The following is a 14,374-nucleotide window of genomic DNA, read 5'->3' as shown; positions in this document are numbered from 1 at the left end:
TAATGAATGTTTCTTACTTCACTGCTTGCCTTAAGCTCATTATATCCGGTTAGGAACCTTGTCTCCTCATGGTTAAAAATGAATAAATTCATCCAGTAACAATAGAAAATGACTAAGGTCTATTCAATTTAGTAGCCAGTTGACCTTTTATTTTCTAAAAGTACCATATTTAGAACAAAAGTCCCAGATCTATCTAATGTTTTCACTATCACTTCATTTTCTGGAATTATTTATATTTCACAAAGTGTATCAGTTCTTGAACTGTATCTTGACATACAGAACAGCACATCAGCCAAATAAACAGAATGTACACCTCACCTGGACAATCTCCCAACCCTGGCTCAGGTTCTTGGAGGAGTCTTGCCTAATTACCTAGTGTATACTTCTACCAGATGGTACAATCAACTGTGGTAAATCCTTATTTAGGAGACTAATAGGGAAATGTCTCTACTTTTGCCTAATGAAAAAGTTCTCCTGTTTAGAGGAAAGTCATCATCATGGACAAAAGAAACAGCTTCTAGAGGATCACATATGAAAAGAGGAGTAGGGAAAATGACATCTACATTGTTAGCTACACTGGGCTACTCTAAATATTAACAGAGTAAATATAGCCAAATTGCCCTTACATTTCAACAAACCAGGCAAAGCAGTGTGGTGAATGGCCTGAGGGAGTAAGAGAACAAGAAGTTGGATAATTACTAGAGAGGACCTCTTGAAGCAATACTGGAGATCCTTGAAAGTTAATGATTCCATGAATAGCTCATCAATGGTAATGCTAAGTGGACAATGATTTCTTACAGAAAGTTGCTCCCAGACATCAAAGATGACTTACCCTATAACCGCTGAACAAATATCAGCAGTATCTGCCAAATTCTACTACATGTTTTACATAAAGACATGAAAGAAATTCCAAATTCGAAACCATAACACTGTTGCCAACCATCAGCCCAACAAGTTAATCAGCTGTCTTTTTTTAAGATCGGTTACCATGATAAGATAGGAAAGACAGATTCTGTTCTTTTTGTTCTTAAATGCTAGGCTTCACTTCAAAAAGTCTTTTTTGTCTTCCCTTAAAATAATGTTTAACTGATATTGTAACCAATGTGTACTACCCACTGTGATAAATGAGGAAAATAGAGTAATAACAGGATATACTGTTCTTCGTAAGAAATGTGTGTATGTATGTATGTATGTATGTATGTATGTATATATATATATATAGAGAGAGAGAGAGGGAGAGAGAGAGAGGGAGACTAGAGAGAATATATGAGCCCATTTAGCACTTCTCAAGAGAAGCATTATAATGTGAGTACATAGTGGACATTATTGTTTATTCCCCAACATGTCAATTCCACTGCAGAAAACTATCTGAGTAAACTATGGTAATTCATTCCCTTTGACAATGATTAATTCAGAAAGGGTTTGTGACCCAACTATGGCTATTGTAGGCGTAATTCTAAAATGAGTCCTTAAAGATTTCTCACCCTAATCCCTGAAGCCTATGAACATGGTGAGATGTCACTTTCATGCTTGTGTTCTCTTCTTTGGCACAGTCTTAAGAAAGAGAAATTATCTGGGCAAGCTTAAAATCTAATCACACCAGCTCTAAAAAGCAGAGGGGTTTCTTCAGATGATAGCAAAAAATGTCAGAGATGGGGCACCTGGGTGGCTCAGTTGGTTGAGCGTCCGACTTTGGTTCAGGTCATGATCTCAAGTTCAAGCCCCACATCGGGCTCTGTGCTGACAGCTCAGAGCCTGGAGCCTGCTTTTAGATTCTGTGTCTCCCTCTCTCTCTGCCCCTTCCCTGCTTGCTCTCTCTCTCTCAAAAATAAATAAACATTTAAAAAATTTTTAAAAAGGAAGTCAGAGATTCAAAACAATAGGATAGAAGAGAACCACTTGACGAGGAATGCAGACAGCCCCAAATTACTCAGATCCACCCCTTAGCTAATAGCCAGCAAGGAAATGAGGATGTTGGTCTTATTACCACAGGGAACTAGATTTTGTGAACAATCTGAATGAGCTTGGAAGTGAGTTTTTCCTCAACTCTTCCAGAAAGAAGCCCAGCATCCTCTACAAACTGCACATTAGCCTTGTGAGTTTCTAAACACAGAACTCAGTAGAGCCCACCCAGATTTCTATCCTATAGAACTACGAGATGACAAATGAATGTTGCTATAAGCTACTAAGTTTGTGGCCATTTGTTATGACAGCAATAACAAATTAATCCAGTGGCCAAAGAATTGTAAAATATAGTCTACTAGTGATTCTGAGGAAATTGTATTTCTACAAGAGAGCCACAGGACAAAATGGTGTCTCTTCTTTTTCTGAATGTTACTATGTCCAGACCTAATGGACAGAACTAACTTGTGGATATATAGAATTATGTTGTTGAAATTCCTAAAACTAAATCACCCTTAAAATCACAGAAAAAATGTACTTGATAATAACGTACAGGACATAAGCATATTAGAAAATAGAGTAAATCTATGTCTTCATGCTACTGAAGAGACTAACCTTGGAGCTGACCCTACTTCAGGAATAACAGATATGTGAGATAATCTTTTTGTTGTTTAAGCCAGTTGGAGGGAAGATTTCTGTTAGGGACAAAATATTTTAACTGATAAGACATTGATATAAAACTAGTGTAGTTACATCTGGAGACCCAGTGTTAAGTAAAAGAACACTGAAATGAGAGACTTGAGATAACATATATCCAGCTGTAGTTATGTATTTATTTAATTTCTCATACATTTATGAAAGTATTTAATTTTCTCCCCTTTTTAATTTATATATCTAATGAAATAGAAAACATTGAAAAGATTATATGGAAGAGATTTCTGTGATGACATGAAAAATTTATGCCTAATATCAATACAGCTTGTTAAGAAATTTCAAGTTTGGCCAACAAAAGTGATGCTTTATTTCCATGTTGTGAAATACCAAAACATTGTCAATACATAGAAATTTGTAACTAGTTAGTTATCTAAGTATGAAAGGAGGTATCGAGATTGGGATAGAGATTTGGAAGTCAGCATATGAGAGGTGCCTGGGTGGCTCAGTCAGTTGAGTGGCTGACTTTGGCTCAGGTCATGTTCTCACAGTTTATGAGTTCAAGCCACACGTTGGCCTCTGCACTGGTAGCACAGAGCCTGCTTGAGATTATCTCTCTCACCTCTCTCTCTGCCCCTTCCCCCTCATGCTTTTTCTCCCTCAAAATAAACTTTAAAAAAAAAGGGAAGAGAGATTAATGGTCACCCAACATAAGACAAAAAGAGACAAACAGTGCCTGAAGATAGGAAGAACCCTCAGACACAACTAAGATTAAAGACCTGTAGGCAAAAGAGGAGGATCCTGTGAATGAAAATAATAAAATTGGTTAGGCATATGTGATTAGAATCAGAATAAATAATGTCAGGAAAGCTAAAAGCATAGAGGATGGAGCTTTGAGAACTGTTTGTCCAACAATCAGAAGTAGAAGAGAGATTTAGTAAGATAAAGATTGAAGTGGATTGTCTGAATTTGGCATTTTTAATGCATTATTTATTTCAGTACAGATAATCTCAGTCATGGGGTGAAGAAGGTGGGGGATAAGCAGAAGCCAGATTGCTGTGAGTTGAGCAGTGGGAGGGACACTTCATCTCCTGAGACTGGAGGGAAGGAAATAAGGATCAATGCAGATGTTTATCACAATGGAAATATGCAAATGAAGGCACATGGAAATAATACAACAGCAGGGTACCTAAGCTCAAGTGAAGTAATTACAAGGAGAACAATGCTCAAAAGATTTCCTAAAACACCATCTTACACAATCAGAATAGTTATCGATGTCCAGAATATGATACCAACCTCAGTGTAGCTGTAAGTAAAACATTAATTTACTTTCTGCAATTGTCAGTACAGAATGCTACTGGGGGTGTTCTCTAAAGAATTTGGATATGAGTTAAATAAGATTGTCTTCAAAGAATAAAACTATGTACTTACATATAATTCATTTATGGGCAAAGTCACCTGAAAGACAGAATTCTTGCCAAGTCAAGCCTGTAATATTTGAGGTAACTTATTGAATATATTAACATAGCTAATGAAAGAATGTATCCATAAAAAAGGGAAGGAAGTATTGATTGGCTATGGAAGGAAATAAAAAGCAAATCACTCAGGCAAAGCCACCCCAATACAGAGATGAATATTTTTGTCTTGCTGGCCAGGCTATTCCTGGTGGGAAGACCAATAGAGAAAATATATGCACAAAAATTATTATAATTCAACCTATAGATAGAGGACCATGGTAATTAAGAGGAAAGGAGATGACTTCTAATTGATCAGTGATATAGGATCAGTGATATAGGATAAGCAGGGAAGAATGAAATGTCAGGAATATGGAAGAATTTGCTATTGTTCTATAATTTTTTCATTTCTGTGTTTTATTTTCTCAGCCAAGTTACCAAGTTTGTTCTGGTCAGGGACTCATAGATCACAAAACAAAAAACAAAACAAAACAAAATCTCAACACCACTTGCTCTAGAGTAGGATTACAACTAAACTCCTACAGGTTTGCCAGCAAATATGTAGAATATACTCTTTCCAATGACCTCATGGGAATTTCTGTCAACTTGGCACCTCATATGGAATAGTATCAAAGCTCTTACTTCTGGGGTGCTGGCTGGCTCAGTGGGTAGAGTATGTAACTCTTATCTCAGGTTTATGAGTTCAAGCCCCACATTGGATGTAAAGTTTACTGGGAAAAAAAGTAGAAGAAGAAGAAGAAGAAGAAGAAGAAGAAGAAGAAGAAGAAGAAGAAGAAGAAGAAGGAGAAGAAGAAGAAGAAGAAGAAGAAGAAGAAGGGGGAGGAGGAGGAGGAGGGGGAGGGGAGGGGGAGGAGGAGGAGGAGGAGGAGGAGAGAAGGAGAAGGAGCAGAGGCAGCAGCAGCTTACTTCTGATTTCCAGAGCAGGTTTACAAATTACACAGAGCTACTTACAGTTGATATCTTGAGGCCATGAAAAGAAGTGGCAAGTAATTAAGCCAAAGTTATGCAACCTGTGAGATCAAAGACCCACCACAAAGATAGGACAGAACAATCTTCATGTACCAAATATTTGTTGCAGATCTGCTGAATGCTAGGTCTTGATCTAGGCACTACAGAAACAGAGACATAAGAACACATTATCCTTAGTGTCAAGGACATGACAGTCTAATGCAGAGATAAGTGAACTACAGCCCATATTCCATACTCCGTTCACTGCCTGTTTTTACAATAAAGTTTTATTGTAACAGTCACACATTCATCTTCATATTATTGATGAATGCTTTCCAGCTACAACAGAGCTAGATAGTTGCAAAAACAAGCCATGTAGCCTTCAAAACTATATATATATATATATATATATATATATATATATATATATTACAATTTTTCTAAACTATTTGAAATAAGTTGCAGACATCATTCCCCTTAACCCCTAAATGCTTCAGTATATATTTTCTAACAAGGGAATTCACTCACATAACCATAATAAAATGATCAAAATCAGGACATTTAACCTTGAACAATATTATTTAAATTGAAATTTTACCAGTTGTTCTTATGTTCTTATTTCATTTATACATAAAAAAAAAAATCTGGTGCAGAATCCAGTCTGGATTACACTTTACGTTTAGTGTTTATGTCTCTTTTGTCTCTTCTTTACCCTAAAATAATTCATTAGTCAGGGAGCCTGGGTGGCTCAGTCAGTTAAGTGTCCAACTTCAGCTCAGGTCATGATCTCACAGGTTGTGGGTCTGAGCCCTGCATCAGGCTTTGTGCTGACAGCTCAGAGCCTGGAGCCGGCTACAGATTCTATGTCTCCATCTCTCTCTGCCCCTCTCCTACTCTCTCTCTCTCTCTCTCTCTCTCTCTCTCAAAAGTAAATAAATATTAAAGTTTTTTAAATAAGTCATTAGTTTTTCATGATATTGATATTTTTTTAAGAGTATATAGGCCAGTTATACATCCTCACTTTCAGTTCATCTAATGATTAGATTCAGGGTATGCATTTTTGGCAGGAATACTATGAATGTGATCCTGTGTTCTTACCAGTATTTCACATCACAAGGCACATGATGTTGACTTTTCCCACTATTTATGACGTTAACTTTTTAAATGTTTGTTTATTTATTTTTGAGAGATAGAGCACAAACTAGAGAGGAGAAGAGAGAGACAGAGGGAGACACAGAATCTGAAGCAGGCTCTGGGCTCTGAGCTGTCAACACAGATCCCAATGCAGGGCTCGAACCCAAAAGCTGTGAGATCATGACTGAGCCAAGGTCATACACTTAACTGACTGAGCCACCCAGACACCCTGGTAATGTTAACTTTGATTGCTCAGTTAAGGTGATGTTTGCCAAGTTTCTTCATTATAAACATATTAGTTTTCTTTCTGTAATTAGTAATTTGTGATTAGAAACTTTGAGACCATGTAGATATCCTATTCTTTATCAATGGGATAGTTTCAGTACCCATTGTTGATTCATACCTGAATCAGTTGTCACCTAATAATAGATTTTTTACTACCCATTGGAGAGGAATAGTCAAAAAGGCAATGGGCAGACTCCTTAAACTCATAGTATCATCTGCCCCTGACAGACTAAAGTTGAACTAAAAACTTCAGGTACCTTTTAGACCAAAAATGAGAATTAAGTTGGAGACTTAAAAGGAAGCAGATATGTCAAATGTATTAGAACCTGCTGCTATTATAGCTATCACAGCCATTAATGAGAAGAGGCCCGCATACTAGTTTAGAATGATTCATTAAATAGTTAAGCTCTACCTGAAAGGAAAACTTACGTATATATCCCTGACTTGTAGATTTCTCAGGCAAATCAAAGAAAACAGAAAGAAATATTAGGACCAAACATTTAACTTAAGATGCTTTTTGTCTTAAACTTTATCAAAAACAAAGTGACACAGTTATAGGATCAGCATGAATTTAACTCAGATTGAGAAGGGGCTTATCCATGGTTTGTGCTCAGAAAGAAAAGGAGGATGTTGTAGGTGAGGGAAAATTTTTTCTTCTACCCATCTTAGTTTTTCTAGCTATGGTCCTACAAATTAGACTGATCAAAAACAGATTAATAAGAGAAAAACAAGGTTATTAACATGTGCATTGTGCATATACACAGGGGAGTACTCAGTGATGGGTAAACCCCAAATGATTGGTTGGAACTTGAGTTTAAATACCACCCAATAAAAAGGAGTTTGGGGCATTTGAGAAGGGGATGCCAGTTATGTGAAAGTGACTAAGAAAAGTATGGTACACAGGGATTGTTGGATGAGATTTGTTATGCAGATTAAAATTGGTGCCTTCTCGAATGGCCAGTTGTTAAAGGTCCTCCTCTTACTGGTAGGAGAGATTGAGGACATCTCTAGAAATAAACATTTCCTTTATATAGCATGGTATGTTAACCAACTGGAATTAAAATAAAAACTTAAGGGGCGCCTGGGTGGCGCAGTCGGTTGAGCGTCCGACTTCACCCAGGTCACGATCTCGCGGTCCGTGAGTTCGAGCCCCGCGTCGGGCTCTGGGCTGATGGCTCAGAGCCTGGAGCCTGTTTCCGATTCTGTGTCTCCCTCTCTCTCTGCCCCTCCCCCGTTCATGCTCTGTCTCTCTCTGTCCCAAAAATAAATAAACGTTGAAAAAAAAATTAAAATAAAAACTTAAAAAAAAAAGAATTTCCTTTATAAATGTAATTTCCTTTACAATAATAAAACTTGTGTCCTGTTTTTAGGGCTTTTCCTGCATCTGCTAGTTTTCAATGGCCTTTACTTCAAAATAATCCATATGCCAAAGAGGTGTGTTTTGTGGTGGCATATTTGGATACTCCTCAATATTTATAAGGGACTAGGAATTCTACTGGTTCCTGCAGTAGTGGGAAGAGAATCCATCACAAGCTGCCAGAACCTAGTTTTGCAAATAGAGTTCGATGTTCTTTACTCTTTCCCTCCATGAGATGGGTAGCAAAGAACATGCCTACAAGGCTTCTTCAGGTCATACCCAGTATTTCAGGCAAAGAATGATGCTGGAAAACTATAAAGGATTGACACAGATGAGATGACCTTGAGAAATTTTAGGGATAAATATTATTCAATTTTTTTCAATTTGTTTTTATTGTAAAATACATATGATGTAAAATTTACCATCTTGATAATTATTAAATGTACAGTTCAATGGTATTAGATACATTCAAAATGTTTGTTGTGCAGCCATCACCACTATCTATCTCTATAACTCTTTTTATTTTGTAAACCTGAAACTCTATACTCATTAAAAACAAAAACAAACAAACAAAAACAAACAAACAAACAAAAACAAAACTCTGCATTCGCCCCTTCCCCTAGCTTCTGGAAATCACCATTCTACTTTCTGTACAATGGCTTTGACTACTCTAAGTATTTTATGTAAGTGAAATCATATAGTACTCTTTTTGTGACTGGCCTATTTTATTTAGCATAATGTACTCAAGGTTAATCCATGTTGTAGCATGTGTCAAAATCTCCTTACTTTTTAAGGCTGAATAATATTTCATTGTATATGTGTACAACGTTTTGCTTATCCATTCATCAGTTGATGGGCACATGGGTTGCTTCCACGTTTTAGCTATTGTGAATAATGCTGCATCATACATGGGTATACAAATATCTCTGAGATTCTGCTTCCAATTCTTTTGGATATATACATAGAAGTAGAATTGCTAGATCATATAGTAATTCTATTTTTAACTTTTTGAGAAACCATCATACTGTTTCCACAGAGGTTGTCCCATTTTAGACTTCTACCAATAATGTACCAGGGTTCTAATTTCTTCAAATCTTAACAGCCATCATAATGGATATGAGATAGGATTTCATTATAGTTTTGATTTGCATTTACCTAATGATTGATTATGTTGAGCATCTTTTCATATGCTTATTGTCCATTTGTAATCTTTCTTGGAGAGATGTCTATTCAAATTCTTCACTCATTTTTGCATTGCATTGTTTGGTTTGCTATTTACTGAGTTTCAGGAATTCTCAATGTCGTCTGGATATTAATCCTTTATCAGATACGATTGCTAAATATTTTCTCCCATTCTGTGTGTTGCCTTTTTACTCTGTTAATATTGTCTTTTGATGCATTATTTTTTTAAATTTTACAAAGTTCAATTTGTCTTTTTTTTTATGTTTTGTGATCTTGGTGTCATATCCAAGAAATCACTACCAAATCTAATACTGCGAAGCTTTTGCCCTGTTTTCTTCTGAAAGTTTTTTAGTTTTCAGTTTTACATTTAGATCTTTGATCCATTTTCAATTACATTTTGTATATGGTATGGGTAAGGGTCCAACTTCATTCTTTTGCATACGGATATCCAGTTTTACCAACACCCATTTGTTGGAAAGATTGTCCTTCCGTTGAATGATCTTGGTACCCTTGTCAAGAATCAGTGAACCATATATAAGAAGGTTTATTTCGGGGCTATCAATTCTATTTCATTGATAATTATGTCTGTCTTTATGCCAGTACCATGCTGCTTGGATTACTGTTGCTTTATAATAAGTGTTGAAGTCAAGAAATGTGAGTCCTCTAGCTTTGTTCTCCTTTTTCAAGATTGTTTTGGCTACTTGGGATCCCTTGAGATTTGATATGAATTTTAGGATGGGTTTTTCTATTTCTGCAAAAAACATTGCTAGGATATTGATAGGGATTGCATTGAATCTGTAGATTTCTTTGGGTGGTATTTACATCTTAACAAAATAAGTCCTCCAATCCATGAACATGGGATGTGTTTCCATTTATTTCTGTCTCCTTAATTTCTTTCGGCAATGTTTTATAGTTGTCATTGTACAAATCTTTCATGTTCTTGGTTGATTCCTAAGTGTTTTATTCTTTTTGGTGTTATTATAAATGAAATTGCTTGCATAATTTCCTTTTCAGATTGTTCATTGTTAATGTATAGAAATGCATCTTATTTTTATGTGTTGACATTGTGTCCTGCTACTTTGTAGAATTTATTAGTTCTAACGGGTTTTTTTGTAGAATCTTTAGAGTTTTCCACATATATGATCATATCATCTGCAAACAGAGATAATTTTACTTCTTCCTTTTCAATTTGGGTGCCTTGTATTACTTTTTCTTGCCTAATTTCTCTGGTTAAAACTTTTGATGCAATTAACTCAAAGTTTTAAAGAAGTTTCATAACTTCATAAATTCTTCATTGCTTATTAAAAGGCTTAGGTTGTTTTGTTTTGGTTTGGTTTTTCAGATCTTGTCATTAGTCAAGCACTCTTAAGAGTTGGAGGCAGTGCTAGGGAGTTAAAAACAGTAAAGTATTTCAGATATCGTTCAGAGCCATCAATCAAAGGACACCCTCACATGTGCTCGGGAGAGCTCAAATAAGCAAGAGTTTTCTGCATTGATCTTTTTGACTAAACCCATAAAGTCAACTCATAATCCAGTATAAAGGAGTATTATATTTAAAAACAATTTGTAGAATGAGAATTAACAATCATAGAGTGCATAATCTATGAGTTAGCACTATATAATCTTTAGAAGAATCATGTATGGTTTTATTTACAAAAGAGAAAACTAAAGTTCAAAAATATTGAGTGACTTATAAGTTACAGGGCTAAGATAAAAGCCCAGTTCTGAATCTAGAATCCTTTTCACAGTGCTACAGTGCTTATGTATTACTCTTATACTAGCAGGTATTTGTTTGAGAACAACCAAGAAAAGGAAATGACTGAGGTCAAAATAATTTATAAAGTGAATTTAAAATGCTTTTTGTACAACTTTTAAATTTGAGTTTTGGTTGTAAGAACTTTCAGTTCATGAAAAGAAATTGTTCCATACACCACTGCAATAGTACTAATAGCTATTAAATACTAATAGTTATGTCTAGTTATTATTGCTGTAGAACACCCAGTAGCTTCTCTACAGTAAAGGCATTTAACAGGGATGGAATTCATCAAACTCAGAGTAACTACACAGATATAAAAACTAAAGAATGCAAAAATTAAAATAAGACGTGCTACAGTAATGGGATTGTGTATGATTTCACTTTCTTTTAACAAATAAAAATCACTGCCATGGGCCACAGTCAGCCGATCAGGTAAGTCAGGGTGGCCTTGTGGCCCTGGAAGGAGGGCCCTTCTCCCTCAGCTCTGGGAGCCTTCCCTGGCCCCAGCTGTCAGCTCCCCACCCCTCCCACCACCACCACCCCCCCCCCCCGCCCCCGAGCCCAAGGTGGAGTGCAGGGATGGAGCACCAAGCTGGGTCTCAGGATTCTGACCTTCAAGAAAATCCTTCCATGATTGGACAGGATCCCTGGGGTAAACATTGCAAACCTTCAACTTGTTCACTATTACGTCTTCAAAAATGAATCACCGTTGGAACAAAAGCTAAGAGAATTAAGACAAGAAACACAAGAATGGAACCAAGAGTTCTGGGAAAACCAGAATTTGACATTTCGTAAGGAAACAGAAGAATTTATTTGCTCAAGACTGAAAGTTAAAGGCCTGGAACTGAGAGCCAGATCAGGTCAAAATGCAACATTTGACCAGAAAAAAATGGCTGACTTTTACAAGGAACTTTTAAGTAAAAATTTTCAGAAGCACATGTATTATAACAGTGGAGCAGCCGTCACTGTGTGCCTCTGCCAGATGCAGGAGGAGGTGCTGAGTTGTACAGCACCTGTGAGGTATTCTTACCAAAAAATGGAGTGAAATCTAGTGAGACCTCCAAACTCAATACCAGTTCACAGGAAAAAGAGACTGGTAGAAGTATAATTTTGCTATCACCTTCTTCATGGGAAAAGTGGCCCTGGAGAGGGTTTGGAACAAGCTTACACCAAACAAAAGAAAACCAGCACTTAGAAGCCTACCCTGAACCACCCACCGGTGTCCAAGTTTCCAGGAGAAGCAGCTATTTTGGGAGTTCATTTACAAGGGCTCTAAAAACCTGTTAGGGAACTGAGTCCTACACCTTTTTTATGGGGGCCCCTTGGCTTATGTCAGCACAGGGTGGACTGGAAGAGGAGTCCTGGTAAGCAGGGGGCCATGTGACTCTGTCCCCACTGTGGATTCCAAGCTGGTCCTGGGTCACAGACATGATATCAAATAAAACCCAAGCACTGTGTAAAAATAAATAAGTAAATAAATAAAAGTAATTTGTTGCTATTATCATGGTTATTTTTAATAAATAAACATCAGGGAGAAAAATACTTCTATGGAATTTGCTTGTGAATTGCTCTTCTAGCCTCATTAAAAAAATTATTTTCCTAAGCCTCGGAACTAATTGAATTCTGAATAAACTTACTCCATTACTTAGAATTAATTTTTTGGACTCTTTTTACAATGCACATCTTTTGGTCTATGCTGAATCAGTAAATTCTGTTTCCCAGGCAACTTTGTGTAAATCAAAGCTGAAGGTCAGACCAAAATTAATGCATTACATTAAAGTAAAATAGGATTGCTTTGCATTTCAATTGACGCTATTTGGTTTTGTGTGTTTAAATGTCCCTACTACCACTGTTTAATTCTAGGTAGCTTGAATCTCTTGTACATTTTATGTATAAAACATTTTATGAAAGAAAAATTACATTTTAAAAATTAAACAGGAGTGAAACACAAGAATTAATCCAGTGATAAATTTTCATCTTCATTAGTAATGAAAGACATTGAAATCCAATTAACAATGAAATGATTTTTGCTCACCTATCAAGTAAGCAGATTTAGAAAATAATGCTCAGTACCAGTAACAGTACAGAGAAATGTTTCCTATTTTGGCTCCACATCTCTACGGCCTCCTAATTCAGGTCCTCATTATCTCCTGCTGGAACAATCTCAGTAATTCCCTTCTAAATTGTCTGCCTGATCCCAGTCTTGGATTTCTTAAGTCCAGGCTCCACACTGCAGCTTGATAAATCTATTTAAAATATAATTCTAACCATATCATTGCATGTGTTTCTCAGCCTCTCAGTTTCCAGGGTGGAATAGTTAATGACGTACAGCATCTGTAGAGAAATTGCTAAATGTGTGGTTGCAGTTCAATTTTGCCATGGTTAGTACAGACAATAAAAAACTCACTAAATCTAAGATTTGTTCCTCTGATACCCACAGGAAGCCAAATTAGAATTATAATGTTTGCATAGTAAGCCTGGAATTAGAATAGGGACCTGAGTTGTACAATTCAAATGGTTAAAGGAAACAAGTTTAAAAAGCTTGGAGCTTTCACCTCCCTAGCCATTTTCATCAGTAGGAGATTCTCTGCCTGGACAGTGCTTCATAGGGATATGTGCAACTTTTCATTTTGGGGTTCCATATCTTGTACTCCAAAAAGAACTTACCTTTCTATTTTTGTAGGGGAGGAAAAACTTTTTCTCTACCCTCTTAGGGTCTCCAACTGGGCCTGACATAAACTGACAGAAGACAGATTAACAGAGAAAAGCATACAAAATTTCATGCATATTTTCATATGTACATGGTACTTAGTCTTCATTGGAAAATTAAAACAGAAAAAGCTGTTAAGCCTGGGTGCTTACATACCAGGTTGATTGAACAAAGTACAGTAAAACCTTGGTTTGTGAGCATAATTCATTCCAGAAGCATGATTGTAATCCAAAGCACGTATAGATCAAAGCCAATGTCAAGAGCCATTGGCTCAGCTGTGGTCATGTGATGCTCAGCATCACATACTACTTGTATTATAAGACATTGTTTATTTTCAAGTTAAAATTTATTAGAAATGTTTGCTTGTCTTATGGAACACTCACAGAACAAGTTACTTGTAATCCAAGGTTTTATTGTATAGTAATTATGGAAAACTATCTAAAATATATGGGGAAACTAAAGGAAGATGAGGGTTATTTCAACAAGATTTGTTTGTACAGATTCTTCTCAGCCTTGAGCTCCCTCTCTGGAGATGAGAATTTTCTTTCCCTCCAGGTGCAGGAAAGGGCTTCTTTTGCATGGGAGTTTTCTCTCTTGTTTTCAGGGAGAGAAGGAAAGGTCATAGCGCCTTTCTTGCACCTCTTGTTTTTCAAGTAACTTTAGCTCAAAATAGTCAATATACCAAGTCAGCATATGTTGGGATGGCATGTTCTGAAAACCTTCATTTACATTATCTCTCTAAAAAAGGTATAATACCACTGCTTAGGGTTTTATTTATTAAAGTTTAATCACTTCCCAGACTTGCTCCTCAAGATTATTTTGATAAGGGTTGGAGGTATTCCCAAACCCTTTAGTCCTAGAGTTCTATACAGTCCCCAGGTTTTTTACTACGAAGTCACTAATTTAAGCAAATGTTTGAGTACCTATTCTATGCCAAGCACTTTTTGATGTTCTGGAAATGACCTATGACCTAG

General features: G+C 36.4%; 1 long non-coding RNA gene across 1 annotated transcript in view; it reads left to right on the top strand.

The window, feature by feature from the left end:
• The window catches only part of LOC123595081, a 30,824-nt gene that overhangs the window by 15,792 nt on the left and 658 nt on the right, over nt 1–14,374 (top strand). The gene's annotated exons all lie outside the window — the stretch shown is intronic.

The sequence above is a fragment of the Leopardus geoffroyi genome, chromosome B1, assembly GCF_018350155.1.
Source record: "Leopardus geoffroyi isolate Oge1 chromosome B1, O.geoffroyi_Oge1_pat1.0, whole genome shotgun sequence".
NCBI lineage: Eukaryota > Metazoa > Chordata > Mammalia > Carnivora > Felidae > Leopardus > Leopardus geoffroyi.
This window is presented reverse-complemented; position numbering and strand designations above follow the sequence as displayed.